This window comes from Bemisia tabaci, chromosome 1 (assembly GCF_918797505.1).
Source record: "Bemisia tabaci chromosome 1, PGI_BMITA_v3".
NCBI classification, from domain to species: domain Eukaryota; kingdom Metazoa; phylum Arthropoda; class Insecta; order Hemiptera; family Aleyrodidae; genus Bemisia; species Bemisia tabaci.
Genome location: NC_092793.1, coordinates 54,815,296 through 54,836,531, shown reverse-complemented (window position 1 = coordinate 54,836,531; position 21,236 = coordinate 54,815,296). Strand labels below are relative to the sequence as shown.

The following is a 21,236-nucleotide window of genomic DNA, read 5'->3' as shown; positions in this document are numbered from 1 at the left end:
CTAGCCGGGGGCCCGACTCTGAAATCCCATAACAGACGTTAAGTGGTTAAGGTTGTGACGTCGTAATAATATTTTCAAACGTCTTGACAACTCTCATAACATCTTTCTGACGTTTTAAGATTTCCAGGTGTAAGCTCAGCTTCTTTGTGAAAGGTTGGCGACAAGGAGTGGAGGAGTAGATCAGGAGGTGCCAATTGCCTAATGATCTCTAGGAGGATACGGGCAATGGCGATTGGGCGTCGCAGAGCGCGAGGCTGCGCTGTGAAAGCGGCTTTATGTATGTACGTAAGCTCAGCTTTTTTTCTAGTTTGTAACTGCGTTGGAGCTTTTCGATAAATCAGCCAGTGTTTCCATTGATCGGTTGGTTTCATTATGGCCTGGTTATATGCTCTCAGTTCTTACGGATTTGATCCATAGTTAAAATATTTCACGCTCTCAGGGTACCTGTTAAATTTTGACCTGAGATTAAGATTCTTAACTCCAAAATTTCCCATCACATCTGTAAATGTTATTTACATACATACATACATTAAAGTCGCTCCCTCGACGCACACTGGCGTTCTGCGACACCGAAACGCCACATGTGCCTGTCTTCCCAAAGGTCATCGGGGGCAACTGACAACGAACGCAACATCTCTTCGTTAATGCCCTGCCGCCACCCCTGCTCGTCTTTGATTAAAACTTGTTTGGGCATTCTCTTCTCCGACATTCTTTGCACATGTTCATACCACACTAACTACTTGGATATGACGTCCATGACGTAAAATGTGATCTAAACCGTAAATTGTATTATACACGCCCTGAAATCCCTCGAAATAGCGTTGAGTTTTGCTTTTACGAGACGTCAAAAATCAGCGGTAATAGAAGGGAGCCTCATTGGTATAATAAGACAAACTGTTGAAAAAACTCTTGAAATGCCTCGACAAATTTTGGACACGTACTCACTCTCCTTATACATGACAGGTACTCTACAGATCATATTCGATAGTGGCTCGATGTATCGTTTGGTTCAAAACAATAGAGCATAACCTCAAACAAGAATTTTATGACATAAGTTGAAAAAGCTGAAAATGAGGAAATTCCTAACAATCGCACTCTTCATTGCCATTTTGCACTCACGAGTATCAAAAATCTATCAAAAAACCCGTTCCCTAAGATTACTCTGAGGCTATAATTACATGTTGAACCAATCGATATCGATACAATCGCACCTCGCAGAGCGCCCTAGCGCGCCATAAAAGCGGCTTGTACATACACACAAAAAATTTCATTGAAAAATGTTGAAAAACGCACTCGCCAATTTCCGCACGCCACGCGCGAGCGATTACCGTACATTCTCTGCACCCTTGGTAAATAAAGAGGAAACGTTCATTCACTGGAAAAAAAACAAAAAAAAAAACACATTGGATCTAGAGTCCAGACTCTTGAAAACATCGACAAGAAAAAGGACTCATGATTCAATCAGATTTAAGCTTAAATCAAAGGAAATCCGCCCAAATTAAGAGGCTTGGTTCTTGATTTAAGCTTAAATCTGATTGAATCAAGAGTATTTTTTCTTGTCGATGTATTTAAGAGTCTGGACTCTAGATCCAATGTGTCTTTTTTCCAGTATATCGAATTTGATCCATCACCAGAACGCGGCGTTGGCAACGTTGTAATGGTATCGGGATGGTGTCCTGGCCGGGAGGAGGGGGAGTGATCCAGAGGGCGCTGCGTTACGTCACGGCTTCAGCGGGGCAAGCGTGCGTAAGCCGATGCGTGTCTCACGAGCCCACGTCAAAATGAGACCACGAATCCAACGACTCGACATGTTAACTTCAGGCTCAAGCGCCAGGCATCAAGTAAAGGCTCAGTAGTGGCCGTATAGTGTCAGAGAAGACATACGTGGCCTCCAACGAAACGCCTGGTGGTCCTCGGATCCACGACATACGTGGTCATTCATTTACTCGATAGGTCCTGCGATAAATACTATAGATAGGCTGATCCTATCTGCCGTGATAGCGAAGAGAGCAGTAAGTCCATGCTGGGATGAACCTCGAGACACATGAAAGCATTTGCTGATCATGGCTCGTGCAGAAATGCACTTACTGCTCTCTTCGCTATCACGACAGTTATACTCCGCCAGTATTAATCCCCGCTGGTTCTAATCACCATCAGTAGTGATATCCACTAAATCCATCCACGTGTTGGCTCCTATCTTTGACTTTGATTGCATTTCTGGCGAACATAAAAAGGAACCATTCACTGGAAAAAAAACACATTGGATCTAGAGTCCAGACTCTTGAAAACATTGACAAGCAAAAATACTCTTGATTCAAACAGATTTAAGCTTAAATCAAAAGGAAATCCGCTTAAATTAAGAGGCTTGGCTCTTGATTGAAGCAAAAATCCGATTGAATCAAGAGTATTTTTTCTTGTCGGTGTTTTTAAGAGTCTGGACTCTAGATCCAATGTGTTTTTTTTCCCAGTGTTGCTATGTGCTTGGACATAGCCCTTTTTCACATTCGTAAGAAAAAAAGAGGAAAAACATTGAATCATTACCGTAAGCTCTCTGACTACCTAAATTTACATTTTTCATTTACAGTTCGTTCTGGCGCTCTGTTGATCCAGTTTGTACAATTTTTGCAGCTATCGACGAGTGATCGGCCCTAGACGAGCCCGGTGCATTATCCAGATTTTGGAAACTTAGCTCACGCGGGACCCGCAAAGCGCCCGCTGCTGTGGGTAAGGCCGGGCAGCGGCCCTGGGCTTGATCTACTCTGCTGTGCTAAGGAAGAGCGCCGTATGAGCCTTCAAACTTTGCAAAGTTTCCTCCGATAAAAACCGGATTTACAGGGAAAATTGTGGGTATTATTTTCCAAACTTTTTAGACAGTTTTGTGCGCAATTTAATCTAAAATATGTGAAAATTTCAAGGGAAAGTATGCATAAATGTTGTCAAAAATACATGTTTTATCAATGGAAATTTGGCACCTCCCAAATGTTCATACGGCGTTCTTCCTTAGCACGGCAGCACCGATAAGCACTGCTTGTTCTATACAATTCAATGTCCTTGTGAGTGCCCTTCAAGAGAAAACGAAAAAACCGAGAATTGTTTAGGGCGAAATCTTTGAAATGAAAATATGATACCGTGGAGACTTGAACGCGCGAGCAAGAAAGTTGACCGAAAAATCCGCATGGTTAGGTAATGCTTTACCATGCGGAATCGCGTGATTTTTCGAAGGAAATGAGGCAATGCCTGATGGCTCATACGGCGTTCTTGCTTAGCACGGCATTGCGAGCTCGTTGAATGTACATCGGGATTATTGCTCCATTAAATTTCAACCGCACTGACCGTATTCCCGACAAAGCGCAATCCGGAGTCCGGAGTCGGCGCATCGCTTATTTGACCCTCCAACTTGTCCATAAAAAGAAACAAGTCGGACGTCTTGCTGCCAGGATCGGGTGCGATCCGTTCACATCTCATATTGCCGTGCTAAGTAAAAACGCCGTAAGAGCATTCCAATATTGCCAAATTTCCTCTCAGAAAAATTTGTTTTCGAAAAAAGTTATGAATATATTTCCTTGAACTTTCGAGACTTATCAGATCAAATCACGGACAAAATCCTCTGAAAAATCGGAAGAGAAATATTCGCAAATCTTCTTGAAAACTCGTGATTTTCAGAGTGAAATTTGGCAACGCCTGATGACTTATACGGAGTTTCTTACGGAGCACGGCGGATCTCATATGCGGCGTGCGGTCACTATTAAGCCGGCTCCAGACTACGCGGCATTCGCCGAGTACCGAGCCGAGTCACGAATATTCGGGGTTCGGGAAGCGACGGGCAGATTCGAGCGTTTCCACGAGTGTACAGCGCCACACTACTCGTGAAAGTCGTACTTGGCTCGTCATTTGGCAAATAACAAATTTCTGATGGGAAAGGACAAATATTCGCCAAGTCAAAAAAAACACTGGAAAACGCTGCACCTCTTCGCCCCCTTCCTACAAAACCTATAGCGAACATTCGGCGAGTGAGGACGAGTAGTCTGGATGGCACCCCGATGTCGCGATGGACACTCGGCTTCGTGCTCGGGATCCCTTTGACTCGTGTCACAAAAACCGACTTTTAGCGGGTTGGGGCGAATGCCGAGCCGAGTGACTCGCCTCGTGTCAGCACGAGCCAAGTAGACGCGAATGTTCCATCCAGACTACGCGGGACTTGCCAAATATTCGGTATTCGGCGAGTAATATTCGGCGAATGCCGCGTAGTCTGGAGCCGGCTTTACTGGACGCGGATAAGTTCGCGATGTTCAGAATTGGGCACTTGAATCGGTCCATGTTAAAACCTAACGAGTCCATTTCTTCACGAGTTCTGATGGCCGTAAGAATAGCTATTTTCTAGGGCTCATCAGATAGTTTCAACATTCAACGATTCACTTGTTCGTGCTTTGTTTCGAGCGCTACTATGATCTAAAAGGAACGCCTCTCCTGGCAGTTATTCGATAGGATTTGGGCCCTCAGCGTGAAGAATGAAGAGATGGTGGATATGAGGTTTGCTACCGCTACGGCGCTTTGATTTTTTTTTTTTCCTTAATTGGGTTCGGAAATTTAACAGGTTCAAGGCCCGTGGTTCGAAATGGTAGAATTTCATTCAAAAGTGTCTCACGAGGAATGGTTTAGTTATCAGATATTCAAATGTCTTCTTTTTTTCTCGGTTTATTTGGTTCTCGCTAACTATTCGGTATTTGATATCGTAATGAACTTAATAAATACGTAACACTGCTGTCTGTCTTATTGTAGGGGTGTCAATTTTATCGTCAAATCTGGATACAATTTCTGGCAACAAAATGGGAAATCATTTTCTAGGTCTTGACATACCCTTGAGTTCGTATACAACACGTATGAAAAAACGAAACGAAAGCATCGAGCCTTCGATAGTTAATGCCCGTTTTTTTATGACAAAAGCAGATTACGGAACAGCTTAACTAAATGTATAAGTTCTGTTGATAGTATGACTCAGAGATTTTTCCAACGTAGAGGTAACTGCCACCGGTTTTGATACTGGAATATCTGCCGATATTTTTTTCACTTTCTCTTAAATTTTACCCATGCATTATTCACGGCCAGTGGTGCAAAGAACCTCTAGAGAGGGCTTATTAAGCCACCGTGCGATTACTGCGGTGGTGAACAAACTTATTTATTGATTCATTGACTAAAGGTGCATTTTTATCATCTTAAAACATGCATGAATGGCTTTACGTTCTCATTCAGTTGCTTGAGGGGACGACTTAGAGACCGCGTGTACGAGGGAAAAATTGCAACAAATTAATTCTGCTGCAGGGCTAACTGCATTTAACTTTCACATTGAACAATACATCTTTTTTCTAATGAGAGTCCTAAACTTCCCACAAAATTCGGGTAAAAATGTGTACTTTAGCAGTTTACTGATTTATGAAAATGTTAATTAAATCACCGTATTTATTGCAAGCAACAGTCGCCAAAAATTAAATCGCAGAGGGTTTACATGGTGTGTTTCAGAGTGAAAGTAGAACACAAAGCAACCCAGATTTTCTATTGATTTTGGTTCAATTTTCCGAAAATTTAGCGCAGAAAACAACGGGAAAATACAGGAAACCGAGGACTTGTTGCTCCACTTTCCATATTAATCAAAATTTCGTATTATTTTTCCTCTTTGTGTGTTCCCCCCCCCCCCCAAAACACCAACGAAACAAAATAATATATCTCTTGAACGCTTCCCGGCCTACCTCATGGCATCGAACACTTCACTACATGTTCCTAATAATTTGTAAAACTAGAAAGATGGTTTATTCGTCTAGATAGATTGGTAAACATAAGTTTATTATTTTAATGAGCGTATTACTACGGGGGGAGGAGGGGGATTCTTCTTTGCGAGTAAACTTTCGCTACCTTTTTTTCCTCTTTCAAGACAGAATTAGTGGGATTTAGAGATATTGGAAGTATAAAATAAAATGTACGAAGGATTCTGCTGTGCTAAGGAAGAACGTCATATGAACCATCGAGAGTTGCCAAATTTCCCTTAATAAAATGTTCGTTTCGGGAGAGAGTTATGAATATATTCCCTTGAAATTTTCAGGAGCTTTAAGTGAAATCGCGAAGAAAATTACCTTAAAAATTGGAGGAAAAATATACACAGATTTCCCCGAAAATCCATGACTTACTTAAAGAAATTTGGCAACGCCTGAAGGTTCATACGGCGTTTTTTCTTAGCACGGCAGTATTGTGGGGTCAAGAGGGATGCAGGAGGTGAATTAGGGGCAGGGACCAGGACTACCGGACCGGCGTGTGGCACAGATGAGTCAGTCAGGTCCAGCGTCTTCTGCTCTTCATCTTCATGAATGACCACTGACTGTCGGCTGTCCTACTTGCGGTCTACTCACTATTCTCCACTCGTTACCGGTCACTGTCGCTGAGGAAACAAATGCCTCCTCAATGACACCAGCTCGACCACTGCTTCTGGCTCACTTTCTGCCACTCAATTGTCCGCTTAACTCGAAAATCCAGGGAAAAGTACGGCTCAGAATACAAAATACGTCCGCTGACCTTATTTACCTCCAGACTATCTCCTCAAGATCCTTCAAGTCATTTATCTCCCTGATTAAATGCGTTCGTGGAGGTGGGCTAGATAACTGCATAGAGTATGGCAGAAAATCAGCCAGATAGTTCTGCCGGACAGTTAAGGGAAAACGTCGTATGAACCTTTAGGCGTTGCCAAATATCCTTTGATAAAACACGAATTTCCTGGTAAACTTGTGGATATTTTCCTTCCAATTTTTCACATAATTTTGTTCACGATTTCACCAAAAGTTTCTAAAAATTTAAAGGCAAAATATTCATAGCGTTCGTCAAAAATAAACATTTTATCTCAGGAAATTTGGCAACTCTCGAATGTTTATACGGCTTCCTTCCTTAGCACGGCAGAGCTTCAATGTAGCATCGGAGGTAATGCAGGAATCAACATGGCGGATCTTCTGCCTCACTCAAAAAGTACGTCAACTTAGTTTGTGTGGACTCTCGTTGGTTCCGGATTTTGAAAATCTTCTCGGTTATTACATGCTGCATTGAATGGAACCGGAAAATGAATAACACATTTTCAACAAAATAATTCGTTATATAGCCATTTAAGAGCTTATTCACCTACTTAAAATTTCAAAAATAATTCTGTAAAAAAGCTTATTCAAATGCTGATACTACTGAAAAAAAAATAAAAATAAAAATACTGCTTGGTAAATAAATATAAATGCTGATTATTACTTTTGTGTGTGTTTAATAGCTAATGAGACTGAAGATCAAAAAACTTTTTGAATTGAAAAATAAATCATTTACAGAAAACTTAGTTAAGGAAATTAATAATCGAGGGGTCAGTATTCAAACGTTCACTTTCAAAAGCAACATATTACATGCTATCAGCGTAACGAACTTGTTTAAATTCACTCATAACTGTACACATTTTAGGATCTGAAGAAGGGCCGGCGGGAGAATTTCCGAGTGACCATGTCATTTGAAACTGAATATTCAATGAAATAAAAAGCTGAGAAAGGTACGGCTTTTCTCTACATATTTCTATAAAAATGATTCGTGAAGCTTCATAGGTTCCTGAGAAAACAGAACTCGGGGAATAACTTGGCAATAGCTCAGACATGATCATGACATCATGATACGGAAAGTTTAGGTGAGATACCTTTCGGCTTCCGATGATAGCGTTCTTTTTGAAGAGAGGATTCAAGAGTGCTTGACCATTAGGAAACTCTTGAGGAGGCGTTATTGAAACGCTTCTCCACTCGGTTACATCAAAGACACCAATAACGGTAGCGGAGAAGGAATCCGTAAGTGAAGACTTGGGAGGACCCCGTCCAAGCACCCACTGGGGTACTGATTAAGAGCTTTGACACTCCACACTGAGTAGTCGCATCCGGCGCTCACCGCGGAGAGCTTCCATCCTGAGCTCGGGTGCTTGGGTTGTGGCAAACGCACAATCAGACCCGATAATTCCCATAATTATCATTCGCTCTTTGCGAATGAAGGATTTCCGGAACCCTGACTCCAGAAATCCCTTGCGGGTACAGACCGATCGCTTCCTTCCACTATGACAAGCTCCGTTACGTATGGAATATTTTATTTCCTGAGACTCGGAGTCTGGACTGGATCAATTAGGTTAAAAGAGTGACAATTTTGCTGCAGAGGAGTCGGAACAATTATGATTGACATGACAGCAGGATGTTATGAGTTTCGTGATATCTTGGGCGTAAGTTACTATATAAGCAACTTTAAAGACGCAAATCATACTCTTGGTGAATTTTTGGAGAGGAGGAAATACATCAAAATGCTTGAAATCGTACCTTGTTTAGTTCTGTTTTTCATCGCAAAATCAAGTCAGGAGAGACATGTGAAATGAGAGGCTGCACATGCGAGTTAACAGGGAAGACCAGGCTGTGACGATCAGGGCTGCCGGCAGTGTCGATCCTTGAAAGTTGGCATTGTTTTTCCCCGATTTAAATCCATTTAAAACACCGATTATAGGAGAGGCAAGCTGCCTCACCAAAAATCGATTGTTTTACATAGATTTAAATGAGGAAAAAACAATGTTGCCAACGGGGGAAATCGACAATGGCTGCCGGGGGCGCGCCGGTGAACGGAGAGTGGACGAGGAACCGTTTTGCCGTTGGCGTCGGCGGCGGCGTCATCTGGCGTTTCGATTTCGATCGGAAGAAAGTGAAATCGCGAGGCATGACTCAATTCCGCGACACCGGACTGGACGCAGCACAGCCACCCGGCACCCGGCTCAAGATCACCCGCCCCCCGGGAGGCGGAAGAGAGGGCGGGGGTGGGGGCTATTACGATGAGCCGCGGCGGCCCAAAACTCGATTTTGGCGCGCGGCCAAACATGGTGATGTCACTCCCGCGCCGTGCGGACCCCGCTCGCCAAGTGTCAAGTTCAACGAACACTCGATCGCTCCGCCGCGCCGCCGGCCGCGGAGAAAGGTGCTCGCGGATTCTGCGTGAAAGTTTCGCGTACACCGCGCCAAACCCAGAGGAGGGGGAAGCAGAGTGCCGCGTTGGCGAATGTTTTTGTGCCAAAAATTGTATTCCCGTATCAAAGCGCAAAAATTACACCAAAAAACTAAAGCATAAATAAGCATTACTAAATCAAACATAGGAAAAGTACGGACAAGTCGGTAATTTTGAGGTTGGGTCATGGAGTTCTTAGAGACCAAAAAGGGAGCCAATCTATGAATTCAAATTGTCCAGAGTGATTAATTACGATCGATCGTTGGTAAAGCACGAATATGACTTAGTTTCTGCATAAATTTACTCATTTTGGTGGAAGAACGCTGTTTATGAACATTCTTGGCCATTTTGGTGGAAGAACGCTGTTTATGAACATTCTTGGCCATTTTGGTTTGATAGTGGAAGCTGAAGATTTGCAGAGACGAACTTTTGAGACAGACCGAGAGTAATAAATCACTTTTGACACACTGGTGACTAATCCATAACTTGGAAAGAGAGCGATTATTTTTTCGGTGTCGGAAAATGAGTAATTCCCACGTGCTATTTGTAAACCCGGGGGGATAGCAGTGCGTGGCGGGTCGCCGTGAACGTGGTCGGGGAAAGAAAAAAGCGACAAAAACCGGACGGATATACACTGACCGTGGCGGAGTGGCGGAGCAATACGGTGTGGCGCACCGCGTCGCACGTACGCAATTTTAATCTTCCGCACGAGCAATAAATTTCACAAATTTCTAAATCCAAGGCCGCGAAAGTTTTCTCACCTCGCCGATAATGTTTGCATCCTAGACCGTGAGAGAATGGGCGCCCGAGAGTTGGCGGTCGATGGACAGCAGTAAAAGTAGCCGATGGAATCGTAGGCGTGTACGTTTCTCTAAAACATTTTTTATTGCTGGCTATGACACAATGTCGCTTTATCAGAAACATTATTATTCTTAACACGAGAAAATCTAGCGTTTGAAGAAATGAACTCAACCTGGGCACCTTCCAGGTGATCTACGCAGCAAAAAAGAGGGTACTTGGGATTTTCCTCCGGGGCCGCTTGAAAATTACATCAAATAGACAAAACACAATTCCGCTGTAGCAATTGTCACACAGTGGATCGAGTCAGTTAGAGAGGTCGGGCATGAAATTATTTAATAAAATTGAAAATTTTTATGTTTATTTCGTCACATTTTAAACTTGGAGGGATGCTTCCTGGAGAAAAGAGCTTGATGCAAAAACGGCTTTTTTCGCCCCCCCTCTGGAAGTTCTTCAGACTTTGTCTATTGATTACTCATACTTGAGCGCTTCTTTTCCCAAATTTTCAGACCCCCAAAAAATTTTGGAGGGGAGCTAGGGGGGTGGAAGTCAAAACCTGTGAACCTCAATATCTCTTGAGCAAAGAAAGATATCGAGGTCCGGTTTGGACGAAAAATCGTCTAAAATTGCATACTTTGAGATTTTAAAGGTCGAAATTTCCGATATCACATTTTTAAGTTAACATATGTGCTTATTTCCAGTTTTTAGGTCTAGAAAATTTCGTTTAAACGAAAAATTTACAAAGATCTCAATTTTTAATTTGAACCAAAATCAGTTTTTTAAATTGTTCGTCTTTTTCCGCATCCAACGAGTGGTCCATTAAGCTGGGGAACCAAACGGTTCCGGAGTTATGATCGATTGAAGTTTCCGCTCAACGCGCGCCGACCGATTTTCGCGCGAAAAAAGTCGGATTTGACTGTTATTAGATCAGATTGAATGTTCAAACTTAGCAAAATGCTTTATTAGGGACTCTTGAGGGTAGCTGAGTTCAGAAATTACAGATACTTCCAAATAATTTACGTTTTTAAAATTACAGCTCCGCAGCGCTATTTTAGAGGCCCACTGAGCGCCGACCGGCCGTTCAGTGGTCCTGTCCGAAGCTGCAATTTTAAAAACGAGAATTTTTTGGAAGTATCGGTAATTTCTGAACTCAGCGACCTTCAAGAGTCCCTAATACAGCATTTTGCTCAGTTTGAACATTCAATCTGATCTAATAACAGTCAAATCCGACTTTTTTCGCGCGAAAATCGGTCGGCGCGCGTTGAGCGGAAACTTCAATCGATCATAACTCCGGAACCGTTTGGTTCCCAGCTTAATGGACCACTCGTTGGATGCGGAAAAAGACGAACAATTTAAAAAACTGATTTTGGTTCAAATTAAAAATTGAGATCTTTGTAAATTTTTCGTTTAAAAGAAATTTTCTAGACCTAAAAACTGGAAATAAGCACATATGTTAACTTAAAAATGTGATATCGGAATTTCGACCTTTAAAATCTCAAAGTATGCAATTTTAGACGATTTTTCGTCCAAACCGGACCTCGATATCTTTCTTTGCTCAAGAGATATTGAGGTTCACAGGTTTTGACTTCCACCCCCCCTAGCTCCCCTCCAAAATTTTTGGGGGTCTGAAAATTTGGGAAAGAAGCGCTCAAGTATGAGTAATCAATAGACAAAGTCTGAAGAACTTCCAGAGGGGGGGCGAAAAAAGCCGTTTTTGCATCAAGCTCTTTCAAGGGAAAACCAATGGAATCACTTTTAGAACCTCAAAGTTTTATATAAATGAAGTTATAAGCGTTTAAAGTTTCTAAATTATGTCCGACCTCTCATATTGACTCGATCCAAAATCGATTGAAAAATTAATATAAATCACAGGTATTACGCGACATCCGTTGAAGGACGAACAGCACATTTTGAGATTGTCTAGTTGAAACTTTTGAAAACTAGCCAAATACATCGAAGGGCAATATGCTAATATTACAAATTATTGTAAAAAAAAAGAAAAAAAGATAAGATTCGAATGGAATTTTGATCGAAACGAATGATGAAGGCGGCGGGAAACCATCCCAGGATAAAAAATTCCAATCTTTATTTTCAGCAACTTTTATACCCGGGCGTTCAAGTCTCTCACAGATTCGATACATCACAAAACATCGTACGAATCTGCACTCATTCAGGCTCATCGATTTTTAGGATTGTGTTTCCAGGCTATTCTAGGCGTCGCGTTACGTCCCAGTTGAGAGATTTACGATTGAGTAGGTTTCGATGGTATCGATTCAGACTCATCGTCGAACAATAGCGAGGCCTCTTCCAATTTCACCGATCGAAAGAATCGAAACCTATTGAAGAGAGAGAAACGGCGGTGCGTTGCAGCGACTCCCCGTAGGAGCCGGGGACGTGGAAAATCGGAGCCGTGGCACGGAGCCCGAAGGAGGTAAGTAAGACAAATGAATGAACGAATGAATGAACAAGGAGCCGGATCGGTATCAACAACAGGCTACGAGCAAAAAGTTGAAGTGGCTCCGGACGAGGCTGATGTCATCAGGCTCCTAGACCGGGGGGGGGGGGGGGGGGGGGGGGGCCGCCGGGACTTTCTCTGTGACCCAAGCGAGCAAGTTGCGCCGGCCGCGGCGAGTGGGTCACAAGGCCGCTGCAACTGCGACTGTGCACTGCACGGTACCGCATGGTGCCTGTCGGGCAAGCGCGTTCGATCAGTGCACCGAGACTTGCATTGGTCGTCGTTTCCGAAGATGGCGAGTCCAGAAGCAGCCAATCGGGGACGCAAGTTTGGTGCGCAAAACCTCGCCGGCGATTTCATTGGTGGAGTCTCTGATCGAAACATTTGTCTCTAATTGACTCTATCAAATTTGTAAGTTTCGTAAGAAATCCATCGTTCAATTCAGTCGATTATGACCCTAAAATTACAACGCTTCTAAATAAGTGGTCACGTTAAAATTGATAACTTGATAGAGTGAATATTAAATAATTAAGAGACGTATTTTCGCGACAAAAGTTTATTCAAAATACTTGAATATTCATACTTTTTTCAAAATTAACCGTCTATGCCGTAGGCAATTAGCGTTCGCCAGCAATTTGCGAGCCACCAATGAATTAATGGAAAAGTATACAATTCTGAAAAGAGGAACAAGAGCAGAGCACTGATCATTTTGACTTCAATGTGAATGGACACTCTTTCCTCCGTAAAAACATGGTAGTAAAAGGCACAACCAGGAGAGCGTGTGGTAAAATCCGGGGCCTTAGTTGGGTTCGGACACGTCAAGCAACTAAACTAACTCCGGGACAAAACGTAGAGTATCACAAAAATTGAAGGCGCTTCCGAGCCGAGATCACGATTTTGAAAGCCATTACCCATCAAACCTACGTTATGTCGATGATGCGATTATGCTTTATCGAAATAACACCTGAACCCTTGCATGCTAAGTACCGACAATTGCTAGTTGTTTGCCACATTTTTAAGGGATTATTCATTTATTTTTAACGTTCATATTAGTGAATTAGAACGCGCGCCAAAATTGCGAAACTAGCGTGGGCCAAATTTCCGCCTTGAATACTATATTGTTCGACGAATCATCTATTCGAGTTACACTGAAGTTTTCTCCTCACTCGAATAGATGATATTTGGAAACTAAACGGGAAAAATTCAACGCACAGAGAAAATGTTTCACAGCAGAGTCCACTAAAATTGATTAAATGCTCAATTCGACTACGGTGTGGACTTTGTTTCTTGGCAACCTAGGACTAGAGTTTTGTAAAGGAAATTATTTCACGACAGGAAAAACCTTAAAATTTAGATTCGCCAATGAAACTTACGTCACGAAACTCGTAAATTTGCAATATCTCAGAGCTGACAGAACTTCCAAGAGCAGCGTAAGATGACCGTAAAACTCTCTGCATGGCCTAAGAATCCGGAAGTTCAGTACGGAGAATGATCGAAGTCTGTGTTGACATGAAAATCACTTTTGATCTTAATATTACTGCGTCATTTCCGTCACAACTTTTACTCGAATGATTTAACGCGGTTGAGACCGACTCACACGACAAGTACCTTGTTTTTTGAGCTTGGATACAAATCATTTGAGAACAAGGCGCAAGGAGAAACTTTTCAATGAAGGACAAGAAATACTGAACTTTGGAAGTCCTCAACAGTCGACATTTCCGAAAAGAACAAGTCAAGCTGCCTAATTCGTCGTCTTCCTCCAGAATGAACGTAACTATATTTCAATGTTGCCAAATTTCACTCCGCAAATTGAATTTTTACCTGGCGAATCTTGGGAATTTCTAACTGAACGGATCAACGGATTTCTTCTGATCTCATGCAAAAACCAGAAAATGTTGGAAGAATATTGCATGCATGCATTCTCGTAAAAAAATGAATTGTTTGAGTCAATTTTGATACCATGGAATGGAGTTACGTTCCCTCGTCCAAAAAACGACAAATTGGACATATTTCTATCAAACGGAACTATGTGCATTAAGACATGAACCCTGAGACCCATGACACTATATGCATAACAGGGCTCACGTTAAAATGCACTTAGTTCCGTTTGACAGAAATACGTCCAATTGTGCAGTAAAAAACCCAATCGAGTGCTCAAATGTTCGAATGAACAAATGATGTGCTCGATTCGTGGAGACTAGACACGGCATACAGATTATAGATCCAGACCGAAAGTTCTTTTTGAATGTTTTAATCTGTAAATATGAGTAATCAAAATGCATTTCTGTGAAAAATTTAAGGAACTCGCTGATGAAGGGAATCACAGAATGAACCTCGATCTGACAACGAAGACGATGGCAGGAGCAATACAAGGAGGTGTTTGACGCACACAACTTAAAAAATACCAGTCTGACCTTCTGCCGACGACAAGAGCCAGGAGGAATTCTCACTTTCAAAACACTGCACGCGGCTTTCTCATTCTCATCCTGTGGCCGTGTGGGGCTCACTGTCATAAATTTGCATTAGAACATTCGCTTCGTTCCTAGCGAATAATAAATACAGTCCCGGTAGCTGGGACTGGGGATAGGAGCCAATTCATAGTTGAGATTTTTCGTACGCTTTCCGACTCCACATCGCTCACAATTACAGTCCAATGGCGTGGCGTGCTTTGCGATATATCGATTGATCGGTCATTTAAACCTATGGAAAAGGATCGGTTAACAGGAGGTTCGCAGCGAACACCCTAATAATCGATTCTTTACCACGCATTCAAATGGGGAAACATCGATTATCGAATATTCAGGCCACGCCACTGATACAGTCATCCCTGTGTAAACTTCTTACGGAAATAAAACGGGTGTTAGTTTCCGTCGAAAGTTAGCGTTATGAAAATGTGGCTTTTCGCAGAAGCGGATCCAGCAATTTGGCAACACCGAATTTCCTCCATTTAAACCCATGCTAAATAATCGATTCTTGCCGGAGCACCTGGCCCCTCCGAGAATCGATACATTTCCATAGGTTTAAATGGAGGAAGGCCGGTGTTGCCAAATTGCTGGAACCGCCAATATGCTTTAGAAAGGGTTAAAACTTCGAGTAGCTATTAATCATCATTCTAAAATAAATTTCTGCGAGGAAAAATATCAGAATGGACCAGCAAGAGCGTCGCATTGATTTATAAACGCTGAAATCTTGTCTAAAAGCCCCTTTGAATTTTAGTTGTCTCCAAAATATTTCAGCTGTCACAGGAAGAATTTTAGCGCCGGGACTCTTGACTAAACTGTTTTATCTTCAAACAAGTTTTTCAAAGTTACGTAAGTTAAGCTAAACTCTCTTCCCCGCGACGCTTTTAGCGCAACGAATTTAGTGAAATTTTATGACTTCCACTTTAGACTATGAGGAAAATGGCATTCAAAGACGTCAAGAGTCGTGTAAGGGAAAAAAATTAGGAGAGAAAAAAAAAAACAAAACCAAAAATGTTTTCATTGCGGTTCAAAATGAATACATTTTATGTCAAAACCTGGGACTACGTTGTAAAATTCATTTTTATACCTATTTTTATATTTTTCATTTTTTTTTACGCTATGTACCGCAAAAATGGCTCACGTTTGGTTGGTTACAATAAAAGGAGAAATGAAAACTAGCCAAAAACTTTCCAATCCCCTTCACTTCCAAAATAACTTCAAGAACAACTGGAACCAAAAATACGTTTCGGCTCCTATCCGCACATTAACTTAATTTTCAAGGTGTGGTTACTAAATTACTGAACCTCAGTTTTCAGCACGAGGTGAGAATCGTGGATAAACTCGTAAGTATGAACTGTAAACTGTTAATAATCATCCAAAGCTCAGCAAGGGAACAACTACTTAATGTCCTAGCTAATGAGTTAAACTCCCATAAGTGACTCAATGGGCCAATTACACCCGATTTGATTACTTGGGTTGCGAAACGAAAAAGGCTCACTTCACTCAACGATCAAAAGACGTCTTGGAGCCACGTCACATGACGATCGGCACACCATTCAGCTAACATCACACGATCAAATCTAGCCGTCAAACGGACGAGGTCACATCCCATGAAAGCCTGTGATTGGCTTATTCGATGATTAGCGCCAATCAAAACAGATGACTTTGATAAATTAATAGCACGGTTTGATCGTGTGACATTAGCTTTCGCACGATCGTGTGGTGACTTACCTTTGATTTGATGAAATCAGTTCATTCAAGTAACCGATGCTTTAGGTCTATTGCTCGAGGAACATTGAACCAAACTGATCAGATAATACTGCCAAAGTTTTTTCTTTTCACTGTGTAACGGCACTACGAGACGTTAACACGGCCGGATTCAAAGACTAAAACAGCCGCAACTTCACAATCGAGACTTGGCTCTCTCTTGATGTTATCTGGGAGAGAGGCAGCCATCTCGTTTATTATAAGAGTATCTTTATGGCCCGTCGATACGTGCGCAGTTTCATCTGGCTCCTCCACTCAGATCCGCAATAACCTGACTCACGTAACTCTAATGGAGACCTTGGTAAGATACGCTATTTTGCCCGATGCACGACAGAATTTTGTATCAGTTGGCGGCGCGAGGTGCTTGTAATGTTCACTTGTGAATAAGAGTCGGTGTCCGTCATTATCTACATGAAATTTTGAAAAGTATGACTCACCCATGTAGAGTAACCTGGGCGACGAGAGGAGGAAAATGTGGACTCACCTGGAACAAAAAAAAAGAAGTCAGGATAGGTATATAGTTTGGTCCCTTCGTATTTGATGAATATAGTACAAATCGAGGGCTAAGGGACAATAGCGCCTAAACTGACGATTTTGGTGAAAACGAGTTAGCGACTTTGCCGCATTCTATATTATAAAATACGCATAAGCTGATGATTATAGTTTTTTCCCAATTCTGAGGAGGAGCGCTGTAATGACGCTGTAATAAATGAAAAAATTGCACATTTAACCTCAAAATTACAAAAAAGGCAAAGTTTTCGTCCTGTAAAATTGTCACTTTGCAAATAGGCTGCATTTCACCGTAGCCATTGATAAGAGGATAGAATTTGAGAAACATTCGTATCAAAATGTCGATTTTTTGGAGCAGCAATTTACAAATTATTCTATTTTTTAGCGGCTCTGGTGCTTGCACTAGAGCTGCTATTCCGGACGGTCCCAGCTGGGGAGTATCAACGGACCATGTTACATTGGAGAGACCGCGTGTTGGTTGATGGGAATCGGCGCCATTTTCTGCTGTTTAGGGGGGACTGATTTTATTTTAATTGATATCTTTTTCCTTTGAGCGAATGCTATGTTGTGTAGTGTATTTTTGGAATCATGGTGATACTGTCAATAATTCAAAACGGGTCTGTGCTTTAATCTCGCACTGGAAAAAATGTACTTTACGTTTAAAATTTGAAAATTCAAATCTATAAGTTTTCGCGCTTTTTCCAAAGAATGCCGTGGTTGGAGCTTTCTAGTCATACTACTCGACATCAGCTGATAGCAAACAAAGGTTACCAAGGAAACCGTAAACGCGTAACAACTACCTACCGTCGCCAGAGCCGCTTTCCGACGCGAATGCGTTGGAGCTTCCTGCTTGTTTATTTACAGTATGCATTCGATTTATTCAAGTATTCAAAAGTATAACGTTGAAGGATGCACCACCACATCTTAAAAGCGGCCATTTTCATAGAGCATGAGCCTCCAAAAATATGAGTGGTCATTTTGTCCAAAAATTATTGAGGTCCACCATTCGCACGCCATTCACACAAATTCCTTTCAAACTTTCTCATTATAAATTTCCTTACAAACCTACACCTAGCGTGCTTGAGAGTAAAATAAGTTCCACAAGATTGTGAACTTGAGGTTTCAGTAGGTGAAAATAATAAATCTATACAGTGCAAACCCCAGAATTACAGTTTTTCGGAATGTCAATTAAGAGCTTACACTAAACGAGAGAACACTGAATGAGGGCTCTCTTGGGGCGGTCAAAAATGAGAAATGGTCATCATTCAAAATGTTTTTTTTATACATCGCATGCGCATACCAATGCTAAACGAGTTTTCACTCGATGATAGGATACTAACACACTCGAAGGCGAAGTATACTTAAAGAAATCCTATGCTGGGAGGATTAGTTGCCGAGGCCACAAGAATGTGAGCCACCGAAACTCAGCCGACGGTATTTTCTACTAGGCGGAGGAGTTCAAGTCAAAATTATGATGTGACAGTGGGCATGATTAACGGAGGATAAAAGCTTAGAGAATGCCGGACGGAAAGTCCGGGGTGCTAGGAAAGTCCGATAATTTCGAAAATGATTACAGTTTATTCTCACGACACAGGTCTCAACACCACCATGACCCAGAAAATGGATCGATCGTTACTCAACTACACAACAACGAGTAACTCAACTTTTGCTAAAACACCGTTATCACAGTGACCGAATCCATGAAAAGTCATGAGCATTCTTTATCAGTCTGATAGGGAGTCCTTGTTCGGAATTTTTTGCAGTGCTCAAGTTTGGTGCAAAAACAACTTAATGGCCCCGAAATACTGACAAAGAAACAACTTAAATCGGGACGAAGGCCGCATATAATAAAAAGAACACATAAAATAAAATAAAAAGCCAGGGACGTTTTGAGTCTCACAATAACAGCGGTGAGGCTCAGTGTCCTTCTTTCTAATTTTCTTTGTTTTTGCCGGTTGAAAATGCGGGTGTGATCCCTGCGAAACGTCCCGGGCTTTCCATTTTATTTTATGTGTTCCTTTTATTATTTGCGGCCTTGATCCCGATTTAAATATTTTCTTTTTTCAGTGCAAAAGAGGCTTATGAAGAAAATATGGAGAGCCATATGCTTTGAGGAACCTGAATAGCGAAAGAAAACAAAACTACAGATGTTGAACTTCTGATAAAACACTGCTGGCTTTGCTTTTAATACGATTTTCAGCTAAAAACACAAGACAATATTTCACAAGAATCATTCAGTTGTATTTTCTCGATTTAATTAAAAAAAATCTTAGGGTATACGGCTAAATATATTCTAGGGGAATTTAGAGGTCGTTCAATTTTCCTGACTAATGTGCAGTGTTTCACGTTGGAATGATTTTGGCTTTAATTGAAGGTTTTCAAAAACAAGAGAGAGCGGCCAACGATTAAGCTTTTATAAGAATGGATATGCTTCAGTATTCAAACAAAGGTTCATCTTAGAATTTTACTTCATTAATTCTGCTGGAAAATTCTAGGTGGCAGTAGCCACCCCGGCCTAACCCTAAAAAACTCCCTCTAGAAAGTTGAAGACGACGCACGAGGACTTCACTCCAAAAATAACCTCAAAATTGATCACGACGTAGAACGGCTTGTTTCCTAAGCGGCTTCTATCGATATCTGAGGTAAGTGCAAGATATTCGACAAGTCGCGCCTAAAATACCCAATCACATAAAGATGCTCCCACCTATGCTGAGTTGAAAGGAATGGTGTTGCGCGTCGAAAATTCATAAGTCGTATGTTCGGTCGCGGTCACTAAATAACTATACTTTCCCTCATGAAAAATCATGATTTACATTCTCGAAGAATTGAGATGCTCCCAGGATGACCAAGTCTTCCGGTCGGTAGGAAAAAATGAATGTTCTCAATGTTTCTTTAACGTTCGAGTCCGGCTCGAATATGTAGTTGGGTCCAGATCCGATTACTATTATTGAAGTCGGACATAATATTGTTTCCTGCGCCGCGCCGCTACACCTCGGCACTTAAAGAGCATCTTCATTATTCAGAAAACTGAACACGGGCGGAGCAACATAGAGGACGGAAGAGTGATGTCTACAGCTTTCCCTCGAGACGAAGGCGATTCTACGCTCGAGGATTTGAGACGTTCATTCTGTTGAAATTCCCTGAAAGAAAGTATTAATCCCCGGATACTGGATAAAAATATTTTTGTACAATAATTTCGAATGATCGAAACAAAAATAGACCGACAGGGAGAGAAAGATTGAGGGAAAGCGGAGGAAAAAAATATACGGCAACGAGTTGATTTTGAATTTAAATTACATTAGTCGAATTTAGAGGGTAACTCAATTTCCAACACTTAGGTGTTACTGCTTTCTTCACAGTGATACGGTGGTGCTCTAAAGGCCATATTCATGGAGAAAAAAACTTCGTGCATGGGACCCGAAGTTGAGGTAATAAGGATCTCTGAAGTTTTCTGATCACCCATCCGAAAATTTGAGGTCGAGCTGCCGAAGTTCGGGTCAGACATCGAGACACTTCGCCATGTACCGGAGTACTTCTGATGTCTGACTCGAACTTCGGCAGCTGGACCTCAAGTCTTTAGATACGTGATCCGAAAACTTCAGAGATCCATATGACCTCAACTTCGGGTCCCACGCACGAAGTTTTTTTTCTCCGTGTTATTAGTCGAATTTGGAAGGTAACTCAATTTCAAACACTTAGGCGTTACTGCTTTAACACGGTGGTACGGTGGTGCTCTAAAGGCCGTATTGGACGCACAAATTTGACGTTTAGACAAGACTCATGTTCCGCCAATCCATCGGGACAGGACAGGCGTTCTTCGTGAAACGATACTTTTTCAAGACAAGCGCAACCAGATAGCGATGTCTCAAAGGAGCTGTTAATGCCGCAATCCTGCCACGATTTTTTTTCGAGTGTTTTTTTCAAAATTTTACCTTGAGTTAACCGGGTGTGCAACCGGTTGTGTCGAGGACCGGGGTCGAGTATTGACAATAAGCGGACTCTTTCTACAGCGGGGGAGGAGGGGGGGGGGCACTGAATGCGCGGGAGCGAGATTCCTGCTTCCAGATTTTCGCGAGCGATGCATTTGTGTTGGCTCCGGCGGCGTGTTATGCCGGCCCGGTCCCGGTGCAAGCGGTTGCAACATCCCGGCTGCACCGCGCTGCGTCACCTTTGGACTTTTAGGAGATTTTCCCGGCCGATCGGTGGCGAAGTGTGAG

General features: G+C 42.1%; 1 protein-coding gene across 6 annotated transcripts in view; it reads right to left on the bottom strand.

Annotated features, from left to right (window-relative positions):
* LOC109043168 (uncharacterized) overlaps positions 1-21,236 on the bottom strand; it is an 83,337-nt gene that overhangs the window by 47,644 nt on the left and 14,457 nt on the right. The window contains exon 1 of one of the 6 annotated variants that reach the window (XM_072303755.1): positions 16,474-16,967. The exons of the other annotated variants lie outside the window; for them this stretch is intronic. The gene's annotated coding sequence lies outside the window, so the exon portion shown is untranslated. Of the gene's footprint in view, positions 1-16,473; positions 16,968-21,236 lie in introns of those variants that run through there. 6 annotated transcript variants of the gene reach the window in all.